Genomic DNA, 17,419 nt, shown 5'->3' on the forward strand with positions numbered 1-17,419 from the left:
CATCAACATTGACTGAAAAAACAACTTTTAATTTAATATGGTTGATATTTGATTGATGGTCAGCACATGGCCACAAATATCACTGGAATTGCCTTGAAAATTTCTCACAACAGCATGGTTTCTTACAACAACACTCACTCATTCTTCAAATTTTTTTTTTATATACAGTATGGTGTCCATATGGTGGCCCAAGAGTGGCATATGTGGCTCAACCTAGCGCAGATGTGCCGCCCTGTGTGAGTTGACCGCCCTGTAAGCCACCAATCCAACCCCCGGAGCACGGTGAAGGAGATCGTCCCTCTGGTTCCACTGTCACGGTTCTTGGGTGCTTGGCTAGAGTGCACCAGCCCGTCACGCTGGCTAGAGAGAACGATCCGTCTCGGTTATGCGATCCTGTTCGCCAAGCGTCCGCCCAAGTTTCGGGGCATTCTCTACACCTTGGTGCGAGGAGAGAACGCCCCCGTAGTTCGGGAGGAGGTTGCCGCCCTACTGGCGAAAGGAGCGATCGAACCCGTCCTTGTAACCGAGATGTCTTCCGGGCTGTACAGCCCGTAATTCATAGTGCCCAAGAAAGGCGGTGGGCTGCGCTTCATTTTAGGATTAATTAGTTGTAATCGTTCTGAAGGACGGGTACCTTCACGTCTCTATCCTCCCTCAACACTGACTGTTCCTACAGTTCGTGTTTGATGGAAGAGCGTATCAGTACAAGGTCCTGCCCTTCGTTCTGATCCCTGTCTACACGGATTTTTACAAAACTCATCGAGGCCGCCTTAGCTCCCCTTAGGGAGCAAGTCGTGCGTATTGTCAACTATTTCGACGACTGGCTTGTCTTGGCACACTCGCGAGTGTGTTGTGTACGCAAAGGGACTTTGTGCTCCAGCACCAAGACCGTTTGGGACTACGGGTCTACTGGGAAAAGAGCAAGCTCTTCCCAGCGGAGAGCTCCTCTTATCTTGGTATGGAACTAGAGTCTCCACATGTACCTCCCATATGGCAGGATGTGGCCTCCGTAACAAACTCTCCAAGAGGAGAGCAGTGTTTTCCCCAGTGCTAAAGCTCCGGACGGCGCCTCACTTCGAAAGCGAAAACCTCTGTCCATGATGACTGTCAATACAGGCTTCTCAGTATGTCCAGTTGAAGATTACGTCTCGCTGTACCGCTAACTTGTGACTCGCCAAGCTAGTCAGTGCTGCTCAGCTTGAGGTCGTGATAAGGCTCAGCGCAGTGGCGTGTAGAGATTGGTCCACAGTCTGTCTCTCAACGCAACTTCGAGAGACTGAAGGGGAACGTCTCGGTTACGTCACGTTGTGTCTTCATCCAACTTCATCCAATTTTGACTGAAAATGACACATGCATTACACCGGAATTGCCCAAATGTGTTTTGAAGCAAAACGATACATTTTGAGTGTTATGAATATTTCGAGCTTGATTAGTACAACTGAATTGTAGACAAACAGATCTGAGCATTAAACATGGCAGCGAGTCGAAAACATGCACGTGCCAAATACAGTAGTCACAGTAGTTTTGAAATCCTGCAAAAGCATTCAAATACTATACACTTGTGGCTAATGTATTTAGGTCTATATTGATCTGTATATATTGAAGATAAATTCAGATTTCTTGAGATCTTTTGACGTGAACACCTGCAGGTTCACAGTCAATTGCTCTCATTAAAGTTTAAGAGGAGTAATTGGCAAGCTGGGAAACAGTTTTGTACCACTTCATTTCAACCTCTTTATTTTATTAGTATTACATCTGTCGTGCCGCTGACATAGTCAAAAGACTTAAGCCTCTCTCGTCTGGGGGATTGCTAATCATTCAACTTCTTTAATGAAACTTTCAGTTGCCATCAGGAGACAAGATCTCATTCATTCGGGTTAATATGTGTCACCCAGATGTTTCCTCTCATCAAGATCTCCTCCAAGATGGCTTCCAGGGGATTTCTAAGATACAAAGACGCTATTTTCATGTTGCCACCCACCGCTAACAGCAATGTCAAGCTTATGATTTGGAACATCAAGCAGCACAAATCCTCTTTGACATCTCGACACGGATCTGACTCTGGGTCTCCGGCGGGTATTAGACGAGATTCAACGTCAAATGATTATTCCTCTATAGAGAACTGCTGTGTTTTATTGGCCAGGCGACAGGCATCTTTCCTTTGATGAAAGGATCATTAAAATCACTTATGCCTGTTAATAGTTATGCTATGTACGGTAACGGTAAAGATTACAGAGCACTGAGTGTATGTGGGAGGTACACAATGGGCTTCCGATTTTTTCTATGGATCACGTGAGGCCTAAAATAAAAAAGGCAAGGAAATAGGAAAGCACCTGATGCAGTTTTCTTGTGCAGTAATAATTCTCTTGAGAGTGCCGTTTTAAAGAGGATAGATTCCCTGGAGGGAGCAATTCATTCTCCCTTCAGTGCCAGCTAACAGACAATTTCTTTGACCTTGAGAATGCACTTTATTTCTTCCTTAGACATTCTTCTGATGGTTTTGACATTACCCATCAATTTTCAGGTATTTTCAACTTACTTTTAATCAACAAAAATGCTTGCAATACACTGTTCTTTAGATGGGGTTAGTTGGTACCAGGGCCGTTCCTGCCAGGTGCAGAAGGATGGGCTAGCAGATAGCCCCCAAAAAAATTAAGAGACCATTTCAAAAGTATTTTCATTTTTTCTGATAAGAATGTGTTTTGGTAAAATTATCGTTTTTGTTTATTTCTGTGAAGTTCTGAAAACATTTCTCCCAAATCTTATATAAAATTAACCGTATACAAGAAATAAGAAAACGAACTGGAGTAAAAAACAGAAAAGATGATCTGCATTTTCAAAACGGAAACATCGCACAAAAATAAGTTCATATTTTAGTTTTCAACCACACAAAACTAATGTTTGCACATGAATTAGAAAAAGTAAAAAATCTTCTTCATGAAATGACGCAGATTATTTTATCTGAGTTTATTATCACTGTTGACAGTCACTTTTGAGGTTTGCTTTGTTGGAAATCAACAAATATTGCTATATATTATGGCAATACATGCAGGATTTTAAGGGACAGTTCATCCAGAAATTAAAATTCTGTCATCATTTAGTCGCCTTAAATGTCTTTTTTCAGATGAACACAGATAAAGATATTTGAAAGAATGCTTATAACCAATTAGATCTTGCTCCCCATTGACTACCATAGCAGGAAAAGACCCACCCATGACCAGAGCCGGACCTAGGTGAAACCAAGATTCTATATTCTGTTTAACAATGAAGATCTTGTCCATCCATCCATCCATCCATTTTCTACCGCTTATCCGGGGCCGGGTCGCGGGGGCAGCAGTCTAAGCAGGGATGCCCAGACTTCCCTCTCCCTAGCCACTTCCTCCAGCTCTTCCGGGGGGACACCGAGGCGTTCCCAGGCCAGCCGGGAGACATAGTCCCTCCAGTGTGTCCTAGGTCTTCCCCGGGGTCTTCTCCCGGTGGGACATGCCCGGAACACCTTACCGGGAAGGCGTCCAGGGGGCATCCGGAAAAGATGCCCGAGCCACCTCAGCTGGCCCCTCTCGATGTGGAGGAGCAGCGGATCAACTCTGAGCTCCTCCCGAGTGACCGAGCTTCTCACCCTATCTCTAAGGGATCGCCCGGCCACCCTGCGGAGAAAGCTCATTTCGGCCGCCTGTATCCGGGATCTTGTCCTTTCCCACAGCTCATGACCATAGGTGAGAGTAGGAACGTAGATTGACCGGTAAATCGAGAGCTTCGCTTTGCGGCTCAGCTCCTTCTTCACCACGACAGACCGGTACAGCGACTGCATTACTGCAGAAGCTGCACCGATCCGTCTGTCAATCTCCCGCTCCATCCTTCCCTCACTCGTGAACAAGACCCCCAGATACTTGAACTCCTCCACTTGAGGCAGGAACTCTCCACCTACCTGAAGTGAGCAAGCCACCCTTTTCCGGCTGAGAACCATGGCCTCAGATTTGGAGGTGCTGATTCTCATCCCAGCCGCTTCACACTCGGCTGCAAACCGTCCCAGTGCATGCTGAAGGTCCTGGTCTGATGGGGCCAGCACGATGACATCATCCGCAAAGAGCAGAGATGCAATCGTGTGGTCACCAAACCCGACGCCCTCCGGCCCCTGGCTGCGCCTAGAAATTCTGTCCATAAAAATTATGAACAGAACCGGCGACAAAGGGCAGCCCTGCCGGAGTCCAACATGCACCGGAAACAAGTCTGACTTACTGCCGGCAATGCGAACCAAGCTCCTGCTCCGGTCGTACAGGGACCGGATGGCCCTTAGCAAAGGGTCCCGAATCCCATACTCCCGGAGCACCCTCCACAAGATGCTGCGAGGGACACAGTCGAATGCCTTCTCCAAATCCACAAAACACATGTGGATTGGTTGGGCAAACTCCCATGAACCCTCCAGCACCCTGAAGAGGGTATAGAGCTGGTCCAGTGTTCCACGACCGGGACGGAAACCACACTGTTCCTCCTGAATCCGAGGTTCTACTATCGGCCGGATTCTCCTCTCCAGTACCCTGGCATAGACTTTCCCGGGGAGGCTGAGAAGTGTGATCCCCCGGTAATTGGAGCACACCCTCCGGTCCCCCTTCTTAAAAAGGGGGACCACCACCCCGGTCTGCCAGTCCAAGGGCACTGTCCCCGACCGCCACGCGATGCTGCAGAGGCGTGTCAGCCAAGACAGCCCCACAACATCCAGAGACTTGAGGTACTCAGGACGGATCTCATCCACCCCCGGTGCCCTGCCACCGAGGAGTTTCTTGACTACCTCGGTGACTTCATCCCGGGTGATGGGCGAGTCCGCCTCTGAGCCCTCGGCTTCTGCTTCCTCAATGGAAGACGTGACGGCGGGATTGAGGAGATCCTCGAAGTATTCCTTCCACCGCCCGATGATATCCCCGGTCGAGGTCAACAGCTGCCCCCCTCCACTGTAAACAGCGTTGGTGGGGCATTGCTTCCCCCTCCTGAGGCGTCGGACGGTTTGCCAGAATCTCTTCGAGGCCGACCGATAGTCCTTCTCCATGGCCTCGCCGAACTCCTCCCAGGCCCGAGTTTTTGCCTCCCCAACCATCCGGGCTGCAGTCCGCTTGGCCTGTCGGTACCTGTCAGCTGCCTCGGGAGTCCCACAAGCCAGCCAGGCCCGATAGGACTCCTTCTTCAGCTTGACGGCATCCCTTACTTCCGGTGTCCACCACCGGGTTCGGGGATTGCCGCCTCGACAGGCACCGGAGACCTTACGGCCACAGCTCCGAGTGGCTGCGTTGACAATGGAGGTGGAGAACATGGTCCACTCGGACTCAATATCTCCAGACTCCCTCGGGATCTGGTCGAAGCTCTGCCGGAGGTGGAAGTTGAAGATCTCTCTGACAGGCGATTCGGCCAAACGTTCCCAACAGACCCTCACAGTACGTTTGGGTCTGCCGAGTCTGTCCAGCTTCCTCCCCCGCCATCGGATCCAACTCACCACCAGGTGGTGATCGGTTGACAGCTCCGCCCCTCTCTTCACCCGAGTGTCCAAGACATCCAAGATCTTGTATATTTGATATTACACCAACCATAATATTTACAGCATATAAAGTTATGAAATGTGTGAAAATATTATATTGTTTACATAAAGCTATTTGGTGCACATAATACGACAAGTTCTGCCATCATGATCTCAACATGTTCAATCTTGTGGTCTTCAACAAAAGACTTCTCTATTTTAGATGTGTAAGCGCACTTTTAAATTATTTGTTGTTTTTTGTAATTTCAACTTAAAAATTATCGCCTTAAAATTTTTAATTGATTTAAAATATTAGTTATTTCAATTAATTTCTTGTTGAGTTGACGAAACTCATTGAGTTGACTAGTATTTTTAAGTTGAATTAACTCAAATTTAAGACAACCAGGTAACTTTTTTTACTTGAAACAACTATTTTTTAAAGTGCACACATTTAACACACTTAGTTAGCTTAGTGTTAAGTGAGTAAAAATATGCCATTTTGAGAATTCAGTAATATGAAATAATATATTTTTATTGCACTGCCTCAACTGCCTTTTTGCTCTTACAACATGTTTAACCCTTAATGAAAGATTAAGCATTCAAATGTTCATAAATGTATTAAATGTATCATTTTTTTCATTTATTGTTATCTCAACTCATATATTGTTAAACAAACCTCACCGTATTGTAAAGTGTCCCTTGTAAAGAGTGTAAATATGCAAAAAAGTAAAGGGTTGCATATTTAGACCTACTAAATTATTTGTTGTGCATATTGAAAAATAATTATTGAGTAAACCCTTTGAAACTATAGTCACCCTTTGCCTAGATGTTGTAGAAATATTCTCCTGGCATTTTAACAGCCATTTTCTTTAGGTGTCACCCTTGGATGCTTATTATTCATATGAGCTGCTTGAAGTATAATTATTTAGTCCAACGCATACTTCAAAACATTTTTTATTCCTATTTTTAGTGTTGTAATAAGACAAACTATCATGTCTGCACAATTCAATTTCAGAAAACAAAACTAACACAGTATGGAGAAAACTTTTCATCATTTGGAAAGGAGTAGTGGGACACCCCTTATACAGTAGGTTTGATAATAAATCTTAATGCTTCAGCATATAATAATAATCTAGGGAACTGTGCTGTTGGTTTTATATCAACGGTTTGGGCAGGACCCTTTTCTATTCCAACATGTCCTTGTGCACAAACAAGATTAAAAGAAAATAAATGATTTATTCTTCTATAGTGAAGACTAACGTCTAGCGTCTGCAAAAATCCCAGCTGAACACAATCAGTCCAACACTCAGCACCCAAACCCATCAATGACTTGTGCGATGCACTGTGCACTGTGCTGTGTTTTACCTTTTCTGTTTTTCCTGTCAGCTCCTGTAAAGCTGCTTTGGAACAATGCACATTGTGAAAAGCGCTATATAAATAAACTTGAATTGAATTGAACTTGTATACAGACCTACAGTCATTTCAGAACAGAAAAAAACACTTCCAAAAATGTTTTAACAAAAATGGAAAGAAAATACTTTAATATGTTATTGTACTTGAATTACTGGAATAGATAAACACGTTTTTTTAGAAGGGGACATGACACAAAATCTATATGAAATGTTAAAATCTTTCAATTATATTGGTCCTAAGGATCTTGGAAGTACATTTTTGTCTCACCAGTGATTTAACACTGTCTGTTCAGGTTAACACATACAGAAATAGACTGATGTGTGTCCATTCATACATGCTAAAATAAAAAAGTAATTCTGTTTGTCCCTTTGTTCTTTAAAAAAAGACTCTTAAGTCAAGATGTCATATATAAACTAAAATGCACACTAGAAAGCGTATTTAAAAACTGATAGGTTCCCTCAAGAGAGCCATTCAGCTTCACCTTAAAGCCTGGCAAGCGATGCTCTTTTTAACCTTGAGAAGGTCTTGTTAAGCACTTCTCTTGATTATATTTTCGACATCATTTCGATCCTGGATGGATTTCAAGAGCATGGTGCCAGGAATTGTCTGCATCCTGTCAGCTTAAGGTTTCACATACAGCGGTAAATGGATCAGACAGGTGTATGTGATTACCTTTTTCCATTCACACACACTGAATGAAGTCACAGAAAGTCATTCTATGCTCAGTCTCCCTTTGCTGTCGGAAAATGAAACTTAAATTAGCTAATTTAGCAGCAGCGCGTGTCTTTTAAATAAAAACGGGTTATTCAGTATAAACACCTGGCAATTGATGTTTCTTCATTTTACGTTTTAATTGTTATTGTGCAATGATGTATATTCTAAAAATTTAAGATTGACATAACCTAACGTATCCTGCCTCGATGCCCGATGACTCCTGAGATAGGCACAGGCTCCCCGTGACCCGAGGTAGTTCGGATAAGCGGTAGAAAATGGATGGATGGATAACCTAACGTGACTCGTCTTGTAATGAATGAAACCTCAAATAGTGTTTTTTTTTGGGGGGGGGGGCTTTACACCAAAAATGAAAATACTTTCATCATTTACACCCCCTTATGTCATTCCAAACCTGTATGGCTTTCTTTCTTCTGCAGAACACAAAATAAGTTATTTTGAAGAATGTTAACACTTAAAAAAAGGATTTGTTAGATTTCCATAAAAAAGTAGTGTCAAGTGGTTCCACGCAAATATCTTGAGTAGTTTCTACCACTAATAATTGAGACATTTAAGTAAAGTTAACAAAAAATGTTGAGTAAATTCAAACCATTCAGATTGTGCCAATAATTTTAAGTTAATTAAACTCTTCAGATGAGAGTCATCTCAGTACTGGCATTAGCACAGGTAAAGCTCATTGAATGATCCAATAGACATCATGGGCGCTTAAACCTCTAACAGCAGAAGCAAATGAACCGCACTTATAAACAACGGTAACCCGAAAAATAAAAAATACACTCTTTTAAAGCTCAAAGATAAATGAACATTAAGCACCAACAAGTCTTTATCTTTACAGAAAAACACTTAAAATAACACTAAATTTCTAAATGTGCGGCCTAAATGCAGTCTGAAAATCCCCCTCAACCAGTCGTGTTGAATGAACTTGTTTATATTAAGTAAGCTCAACGATGGGTCAAATATTTTAGGGTTTTGTGGTTTACTTAACAATGTTGAGTTGACTAGTCAAACACCCATTAAGTAAAGCTGACAGTACTAGATTTTTAGTATAAAACTTACGTTAATGCAGTAACTTGCATTCTTTATGTACTTTGAACAATGATGGGTTTAAATCTAACAACAGCGACAGTTAATTTTTTGAGTGAACCAAACAACACTATATTGACTTCCATTGTATTGACACAAAGCCACCAAGATATTTCTCAAAATATCTTCTGTTGTGTTCCACTGAAGAGTCATATACAGGCTTCAAACAACATGACGATAAATAAATGATGACATCATCTTCATTTTTGGGTGAACTATCCCATTAAATAGGTAAAAAAGAAGTGAGTCTTGCATTGTCAACCAACCACCAGTTCCATTTTATTTACTAATGTACTATATTATCCTTTACGTTCCTTTATTGTGTTAGGTTTGTTAAAATGAAATGACTTGAGGTCACATTCATATTCCTTTCCATTATTGAGGCTAACAAATGTGCACGCTGCACAAATGACTGAACATATGAGCACGATCTTACAGAAGAAGATTAGATATGGTATTTGCATTGAAGAATAACTTTAAATGGCTTTCTCCGTCTCGTCCACTCCTCTTTTTCTAATCACACCTGGAGCCATGAGGACTCAGAGCATTTCTTTATTAATGGTTGTCCCCAATGACACTAAGTTCATTTAATTTGTCCTCCGGACGGTAATAACTAGAGTCCATTATGACCTCTATGGTGCAATTAAACCGCTGTCTGACGATACTACACACTCCTATGAAGTTGTCAGTAGTAATTACAAGCAATGCAAGTTCTCCAGCAACCCGCAATAAGAAGTTGTGTTCAAAGGCGGATACTTTTCCGCGTATTAAATGTCATAAGAATAGCAAAGGAACGATGACGGTTCCATTAGCAAGCTATAGGTGCACGGGTGGGGAAAGCAAATTAATCAAACTCCTCTCTACCGATTCCATGTTTGCTAAATTGGAAAGAGGAAAGGACCTGCATTTCAAACAGCAACCAGATTCATGTTTTGCTTAAGGCTGTTTTAGAGCGAGTGACCCTGGTGCGTTTCATCAAACGGTTCAACTTTGATGTTTTGACTGATATTTACCCAGTCCCATTTTCAGCAGCTCAGACTTTTAACAATTGGTCAATTGACCAACGATGAGCTATTTTTAGGCATATTTTATTTTGAAAACTTGGATTTATATTGATTTTTCCAAATATTATTGCTCCCAGCCGAATTAATCTTGTTCAAAAATGGAGCATGACACATCTAATATCACGCTTCACAGAGCATTTTCAAAGGATAATTGCAACTTTTTTCTTGGAAAGTTGTAAAATTTGGACTTTAAGAAGGCAATGGGAAACAAAGTGGCAAGAATATGCCTAATGAAAACTTAATCAGCTCACATCCTTTTAACAAATGCATCACAGGTTATTCTTTTAAACATTCTTCTATTTATAAACAGTTGCACTGTTTGTGACATACAGTAGAGGTTGAACTGGGAGCTGTATGGTCTGTATGCATTAAAACATGGTTAAAAATAGGCAGAGTCATGTGACAGCAAAGAGCATTCGGCTGGATGTCAAGAGTAGAGTGTGCATAATACATGGGGTCATATAGCTTGTATAACTCTGGCATCTTTACTTTCACCATCCACTCTTTAGAGCACAATTCATCCTGTGAGGGTTTTTGCAGTCTCTCTAGCTGTAGGCATTCGTTCAGTCAAACAAATAGATCAATCTGATAACAAAGGATGGCTTCACCTTGCTAGCTGCAGTTCTTTTGAGGAAAAGTTTAATTCACTGTATTTTAGATGTACAAGTCTAATCTACTTAAATATTGTATGACCGTTCACTGGTTATCCATCATTAAAATGATCCAAATGACTCCAGTTGGTTAATAAATATCTTCTGAAGTGAAAGGATATGATTGTGAGAGGAAATGTTTGTGAGGAAAGGAAATCGAACAGATCAGAAAGCTAAATTGCAATATGGCAGCGTGTCAAAAACAAAGTTAGGATTTGTTTATTTTCAGTCCAAAGTTCAAAATAATTGTTTTTTTTACAAACCCAACATAAAATTTAAGAACACATATAATATCCCCATGGAGTAATTTGGATCACTTTAACGATTAATGTATGTGGGCCGTGAATTAGGTGTGATGTAGCAAAACGACTGTCAATAATATATGATGTCATATTATTAATATTTAACCTATAATATGAAATAGCATATGGTATATTTTTCGTCATTGTTTTTTTTTTTTACAATTTTGTTGTCACACCACATCACATTTACACATGTATTTGTAAAATTACGCATGTGCATTGTAGAACTGCATCATTTTGAGCTCCATATAAGAATATAACATCATGCTATTTAAATATATTATTATAATTATTACTTTCCCAATTTCACGGCAGTCACTAAGTCCTTGATGCTTAAATCTGATGTTATCACGCGGCCGTGTTTTTTGGCAAGGTCAAGGAGCATAGGTAGTTTAAATGGTTAGGGCAAGGTTTGGTTAGGGATTCGTAAGATTCAAAACACCAAGGATTTAGTCGAAATCAACAAGCCACACCCACGGATCTGACTCAAACACCAAGGGCCCTATTTTAACAGTCATGGTGTAACGCCGAGTTCTCACTGCATGATTTTAGACCCGAATCACAGCCGAATTTCCGAAAATAGGAGGGAATCCGATGCTAATTCACGCGAGTGACAATCACGCATTGCGAATTATCAAAGACGTGATCTGAGAGAGTGGGTGACACGTCACAGATGCCCCTGAGATATTTGCCGTGACATTTGCACCTGTCGGCAACTCAAAATCCTGCAGTCTGAAATGAGTTCTGACTGAAAGATACATCGGCGATGACCTACAGCCAATGAGAAGGCAAGATACAAGGCAAAATGAGAATCGGGGAGGAGACCACAATATCAGCAAGCATGGCTTGGTTTGCGGACCAGACAGTTGTCGGCGATTCTGACCTATTGTAAAGTCATGCAGTGTGTAATCTCCTGTGCGACCCCAGATAGTTATGCAGTGTGAAAAGAAAAGTGAAGCAACTACTTCGAAAATCGGGATATCGGAACTCTGCATAAAGCACAATTCGCAACTACACTCAGGGCATGTCCAAATCCACCTTTCTTAGTTGGTCGCATGGTCTAAAAGGTTTGTTACTGTTCTCTGAATGGGTGTGTTTTGGGCAAACACATTCTCCTTCACAACTCCGTCCTGGTGGAATATTCTTCCTAACTCAGTCCGGTCAACCACATCTCTCAAAACATTCAAAAAACCACTTAAAACCCATCTCTTCTGTGAATACGTGTCAAACAAAACCTCTTTCTCTCTCAACAGGTTTTGTTCTGTCTTTTGTTGAAACTAGTAACTTGGTATCAGCAGCTATTGTATTATTGCTCCTGCAAAACATATCGCATTATTGCTCCCTGAACTCTCTGTAAATCGCTTAAGATAAAAGCGTCTTCTAAATGACTAAATGTAATGTAAATGTAAACCAATCAGAGTCTCTTTAAGAGCCAGTTGCTCTCGCGCCATTGCGGATTCACTTCTTTACACATTGAAATTTGCAAGAGCAAATATTGGACATTTCTCCAGAGAGAAATTAATCTGCTCGTGCGAGAGGTTAAAGTGCACAGGCATAGACCATCTACAGCACAACCCAGATTTTGTATGTTCATGTACACAATAATTATCTTTTACATTGTAATCCATTCATTTTTTTAATTAGCATATTAGTGTTCTGCTGCATGTTCCTCTGTGTGTAATAAGCAGAACATTTGTGCGCTGTGCATCCCCATATAGGCGCACATTACTTATGCCCTCTTTGGGGCAGTTTCCCAGACAGCAATTATCTTAAAACAGGACTTATTATATTTATGTCATTTTTAAAAACATACTTTACCAAAAAACACAACTGGTGAGCATTTTGAGGCAAAACAATCACATTGATATACAGATATGTCAGTGCAAGTTTTTTTTCAATTAAGACACCTCTAACATTTTAAGACCTTTCCGGGAAACCGCCCCTTAATAACAAAAAAATATTGCGCAAGTGACCTTAGACCAGGTTTCAGTCAGTCAATGGCGCAGTCTATTTCAGTTGCATTAAAATAGCAACGCGCCAACAATGTGCCTGAACACACCTCGTTTTCAGACCAGCAAGTCCATGTGTGAACAAATGCGCAAATGCATTTATAATTTAAACAACGTGGCGCAAGAGGTGAAATTGAAAACCGTGTTGAGCTGAAACTAGCAAAAAGGACTTGTGTTGCACCTGGCGCGGCATTGCACCAAGTGCATGATAGACCCCCTAGAGAGCCCATCTTCACAGAAATACAACAGCACAGTTTTGTTATCTACAGTATAGCCTTTGATTAAAGCTCTCATGTTGGTTAGAAACCTTTGACATTTTTGAGATGAATCCGTTCAACCACTTGAGCTATGAATGTCATGTGACTAATCACGCTTGAGCCACAAACCAAATCAAGCCATAACAAAGCTGATCGGAGAACAAAAACATGCACGGTCCCAAACCTCTCACTATACAGTATTTAAAGTATTTAGAGATAAACAGCATGTAGCAATAGCCGGATGTATTTAGTTGAAACACATCATTTTTAAAGGCTGTCAATGAATAAGATGAGTTTCAGGAAGCAAATGAAGGAGTTATGCCAATTACAAGCATAAGCTTACATAATGTCTTCCAAATGCTTTAAATAGCATATATAAAGTATCATGGAGTTCTCTCTTTCATGTACCATAAACAAAAAAGGCATCTGCAGATTCAAGAAGGTTAAAAAGTATCAACTTTAAAGCTCTGGTGTTTTTAAAACATAGGAAGTGTCACCCGGGTCACTGCCGCCTCCTCCTCTACCCGCTGGAGTTTTGAAGTGTGGAATGATAAAGCCTTTGATCCCTAGTATGTAACACCTCATGCAAAACGCTTAAGCCATTGGAGTGAAACATGAACATAATATTTTGCCTTATCCAAAACCAAGGGTGTGTTCAGAATAAAACAAGCAGCACGTGGTTTATTGCATGCACAGTGTGCAGATCGCATACTGCCTAGAAGGTTCATCTGTACAGAACACATCTTTAAATTGAATAAATTAAATATAATTTGCATCATTTTTACCCATTGTTGGTTAAAATATGGACAAACACAAGCGTTGGATATAAATAAACCAAAAATGTCCACTTTTGACAGAACCGTGGATTAAATCAACCCAGCACGTTCATTTTAACACTTTGGGTTTGTCTGCATTTTACCCAACAACAGCTTGAAACCCAGCATTTTAAGAGAGAGGAATTTCAATATCATTGAATATCCCAATGTATTATTTTTGATAGCCTTTTCAACATTTCTTACATGGATTATGGAATAATGGGACCATTGAATGGCACAGAAAAAATGACCACCCACACAAGCACATAAACCAAACACGATACAACACTGTGGGCCATAGCACTGACTGAGATTAAATAGAAGGTTGTGGTAAAGAAATGACCCTATATCCAAAAAATCATGAAATGTGAGTTCTTAAATCAGAGTTGTGACCAGAATATACAGTATAATGCCTCCAAACCCGCAGTGAGGGCAGGAAAGCAGCTGTCTCAGCTGAGGCTTGTTAAAGCACCTCTAGTGAGCTGCCACCCTTCTCGGCGTGTAGCGTCTGCTAGAAAACCATAACACAAGCACCGGATCTGCTTCTCAATCCACCTCAAAATAACTTGAAAGGGAACTTTTGTATGCAGGTTGCAGGTTTCTTACAGTCAGTGTTTTATGCATTGCAGCATACTATAAACTTAAACTATCTGTACAATGTATAGCAGTGTCTTCTGTTTTTAATTATTATCAACTTACCAACACAGACCAAAAATATCGGTGATTACTGAATGTAATGCAATTATATATTTTAAGGCAATATACTAAATGTAATAGAAATGCAAGTATAAAAATTGGAGGTTTCTGTTTCCATTTTTCAAAATTCAAGAAACGTTTAACAAGGATGAAAGTGCCAGGCTGTGGGTAATTCTTAAAACCAATTCATGCGAAATATTAAACAACATCCAGAGCTCATTTAAAACACACACAGCGAACAGAAATGTACATTTAAGCTTTCATCTTGCAAATTACTTGAATCTCAATTTATTCAGAATTCTTTTATAATGCAACGCAAGCCAAACATTTAAGAAGACACTGCCCTCTACTGTTAAATTTATTACAAGGTAAAATAATATAGCAGCCAAAATAAATAAAAAATCTGTCATCATTTGCTCACCATTATGTCATTTAAAACCTGTATATGTGAATTACAAAAGAAGATATTTTGAGAAATGTCTCTGTGGTTTTGTGTTCATACAATGGAAGTCAATAGAGGCCAAGGTTGTTTGGTTACTGGCATTCTTCAAAATATCTTCTCTTGTGTTCTGTAGAAGAAAGAAAGTCATACAGGGTTGAAATGACATGAGGCTGAGTAAATGAAGCATTGAAGTAGCACACCACAAAATAAGAAATGAGAATTCTTCATTGTTTATTTCAGCATAATGAGGAAAATGAAATCAGCAGTTTACACTGTGGCGTAAATGGTTGCAATCAAGTATAGACATTGAATTTCAACACAGGACACACAGTGAATGTCTGTAAAGCAACTACCGGTACAATGTTCTGTATCTACTGTGACAGCTGAAAGAGAATTGAAATTGAGCATCAGGCAAAATGGGAAAGAAAATGAAAAATGAGATCCATATTTTGGTAATAACGATGATATAGTTATATATTGAATGAAATATAAATAATGAATCAAAAGTCACTGCTGCTTATGCATTTGTACATCCAGTTCTGAAAAAATGTGATACACAGACGAATGAACATCAACTGTCGATCAATGCTCATATTTTTCATGGGCACCATGACTTCGTCTTGGAGACACTGGTCTCCGAGCTTGCAAAATAACACAAGGGAAAGAGAAATTACCACATGTCACAGATATCATTAACAGATATCATTAAGTCACTGGGCCAAATTTTCATCATTTACATTGATGCATTTAGCAGATGCAGATGCAGATTTCCCCAATTTAAAAAAATGTGTTCCCTGGAAATCAAACCTATATCCTAATTAATATGATCCACGAGACAATCTGCTCACCGAATACTGAAGTAGAAATCTGATGTTGTGTTGCAGAAGTCTAAGAGCAGATGCAGCATCTTGATCTGTGGTTTCTACTGAAAGTAGTGTCCTCAAAAGCTCCTGAGCAATGAACTCTTTACATCGGCACATCTGAAAGCAAAAAGGTGCTATTTACAAACGTGGCATCTTAAACACATCAATCCACCCCAAACTCAAAACTCACCTCTTTGCTTTGAATACGACTATTCGGTATGTATATCACGTTCAGGTCCTATAAATGAGACATAAAACGCCTGTTACCGCAACATTTTGACACTGATCTAAGACTAGATTAAAAATTGAGGCTTGGTGAGGCTTTTCTAAAATAAGATCATAATAAAATGCAGCAGTATGTATAATGCAGAAAACATGTAACTTACAAATGTGAGGACATGGCTGTAACCTGTGAGGTCTCTGAGGTGATAAAGTGCCTCCTGTATGGTGTCATCCCCTCTAACTGTGTGCTGCAATGCTAAGCAGAAAAACAAAACAGCTTTGTATGGCTTAAACATTTTATCTTACATTCAAATAAATTGCAGGATTCATGTAAAACAAACAAAAAATGGAGAAGGTCTTAATGGACAACGATAGCATTGTCTTTGTTTACAAGTACATCATGATTTTTAACTTTATTATTTGTTCACATATTGTAGAGCCCAACTAGTTACTTGTTTAGATTTTATTGGCAGACTCTGCAGAAAAGCGCCACTTAGTGGACAGACTTGATCCAACAACGAAACTAAATGGACAACTAGTAGGCTGGTCAAATAATAAGCAAACACGTATAATAAATGTTCGCATTTTTTCTTATAGTTTTTTGCATTTACAGAATTGTGTGGTTTTAAATTATTATCCCTCTATAGAAAGTGCTTGAAATGTGATTTATGTACTTACAGACTAGAAACACCATGATGGAAAGTCGTGCAGGTATAAGCGATCGTGGGTGAATATTTATCAGCTTTCTTCCACCCTGAGCTCTTAAAACTGCATATGAGTGAATATATTTGATATCTCACAGACCAACACTGGCAAGATCGCAGCATTGACTTGCAAAAGCCTGTAACGTAAGGTCAAGGGGTCGAGTTAGTCATGATACGGCGGGTGCATCTATTTGCAGCTCTCGTGAGATGCTGAACATGTAAACTCATGAGCCACGAGAGAACTGCACAGGTTCATTAACGCCTCGAGCGCAACTGTGGATTTGGCAACTGTAGTGACCGAGGTAGCCATAAATAACTAGATGCCGGATTTAAGCACTTCCGCGACGTTGACGTGTCCACCATCTTGGAACGGTCCACTGACGTCAGTGTTTGCTAGAATGGCCAGACACTGCGCGTGCAGCCATGGCTGTGAAAACCACGGGGATTTCAATTCAGATATAATGTTTAAGTTTACGCAAAAAAATAAAAAATCATAATCATACACACAGTCAGCTTGTTCTTGAGTGTTAACAGCTAACGCTGTTCCAATATGGCGGACGACCCGCGGCCCAACAGAAACAGAGGCATCTAGTTTCTATTTCTATGTGACCGAGGGTCGAGGACCCGGAAGTATTTTTGTAAATATATTATTTGCGACATA

The sequence above is a fragment of the Triplophysa dalaica genome, chromosome 19, assembly GCF_015846415.1.
Source record: "Triplophysa dalaica isolate WHDGS20190420 chromosome 19, ASM1584641v1, whole genome shotgun sequence".
Classification (NCBI taxonomy): domain Eukaryota; kingdom Metazoa; phylum Chordata; class Actinopteri; order Cypriniformes; family Nemacheilidae; genus Triplophysa; species Triplophysa dalaica.